The 1,821-nt window shown below is 42.4% G+C and overlaps 1 pseudogene; it reads right to left on the bottom strand.

The window, feature by feature from the left end:
- Window positions 1-423: 423 nt before the first annotated feature.
- LOC134566154 (tubulin polyglutamylase TTLL5-like) lies at window positions 424-1,442 on the bottom strand (annotated as a pseudogene).
- Window positions 1,443-1,821: the final 379 nt, after the last annotated feature.

The following is a 1,821-nucleotide window of genomic DNA, read 5'->3' on the forward strand; positions in this document are numbered from 1 at the left end:
TAAATCAAGGCCTGCTTTCCTTCCACTGTGGTGACATGTTTGTGCAATGTTTCCATGTCTTTTCTCCACCTCTGGGACAGTCTTACTTCCACTGCAGCAAATTTTTTCCTCAAAATTTACTGGTTTCCTGCTCCTCACAACTGACACAACTTGCCTGCTGGTGTGGCAAGATGTACCCACAATATTTCCAGATTTCCTCCTCCCCAACTCCGGGACAGCTTCCCTTTCACTGCAGCGAGATGTTCTTGCAATATTTCTTCTGTTCCAAACCTCTGGGATACTTTTTCCAGGACTTTGGTGACATGTTTTGGAAACATCAGCTAACTTAATTGTCTGTGCCTGGTACTGCATCATTGTTTGTTGTAAGGGGGGCAGCTTCCGTTCGTACTGCTCTGAGTGCTGCTGTTGTACACGTTTGCTGATTTAATGCCCTGCAGGTTTGTTTCCATAAAGATACTTATCCAGGGCTTGATTCATGGTCTTAAATGTCAATAGATTACTATAATGCTCCCATGTATATTGTGTGGGGAATATTCTAACAAAACCGAATCTCCTCTCTTCCTCTTGGTCATTAACCCATTGAAAGTTCTCCTCATCAAATTGTCTGCTCTTGCTCTGTCCTACTGTGTTCTTTGATGTTATGCCTCCTGCTTTGTTCTTTTGCTGGGGATTCTTACATTCCACACCGACTAGGGTAAGTGTGTCTGCCATCAAGTTGCTCTTGATTTTTAAATTGAGGACATCATCACAACCAAGAGATGGAGACAAGTTAATCTCCAGAAGCCACGGTTTCAAGTTTTCATCAATCATAACATCAAATCCATAGAGCTCAAAACTATTTATTTTGTGAGCAAGGTTCATTTTACATGATAAGGCAATAGACCCTTCTGCATATATAATTGCCTTTATGACAAGGTCCTCTATTTTGGACATGAGCGATGCTGTGTCTTTTCCATTGTTCTTCAAATAACGTAACATAGCGCTCATAGTCCACTGGCTGCCATAGTCATCCATATTGGGATATTACATCTCACAAAAGATGAGCTCTTCTTGTTTATGCTGTAGTTGGTCAGGTGCATACACTTGTTACTCATGGTCTTTTCTTTTAGTTAATATTTTGCTGTAGCAAACCTTGTGATCCCTTCCTCGTACAGATAAATTACTAAGGGATCATAACTTGTGACCAGTACGTAGAGACGGAGATCAAATTTGAAGCCATTGATGAGAAGGGGATTACTGATATATTTGGAAACCACAACCCTATCTTCCGTGCTTATCTGAGATAGGGAATTAATAAGTTTTATTCCACGGCCTTCACAGGAAGCAACTGGTTTTACAATCCAAGTAGCTCGATCTTTTAATATAGCTCTGGAGAAGTTCTGGTACTCGGTAGGGAGCACATAGGTTTCAGGCAGGAAATCAAATCTCTGGTTACTAGGCATGTGCATGGGGAAAATTTTCGGTTCGGCTCGGCATTCCAAAATTCAGGATTTTCTCAATTCGGGACTTCGGCAATTCGGCACTTCAAGACTTCGGCTACTTCGGGATTTCGGCACCTCGGGACTTCTCTTGCAGCCGCTTGGTAGATAACTCCCTAATTCCCACGGTATTATGGAGTTATCTACCAAAAGGCTGAAAGACCGAGATTGGTCTTTCAGCCACATTTACTAATACTAAGTAAAAATTACTTAGTTTTAGTACATTTTGCCCCTACTCGCTATACCGCGAGTAGGGGCATGTCTAGTAAACAGTGAGCAGCCTGTGACTGCTCACTGTTTAAAAAAAAAAAGTGCCCGGCCCCCACACCCTGAGCGGCGGGTG

The sequence above is a fragment of the Pelobates fuscus genome, chromosome 6 (genome assembly GCF_036172605.1).
Source record: "Pelobates fuscus isolate aPelFus1 chromosome 6, aPelFus1.pri, whole genome shotgun sequence".
Classification (NCBI taxonomy): Eukaryota; Metazoa; Chordata; class Amphibia; order Anura; family Pelobatidae; genus Pelobates; species Pelobates fuscus.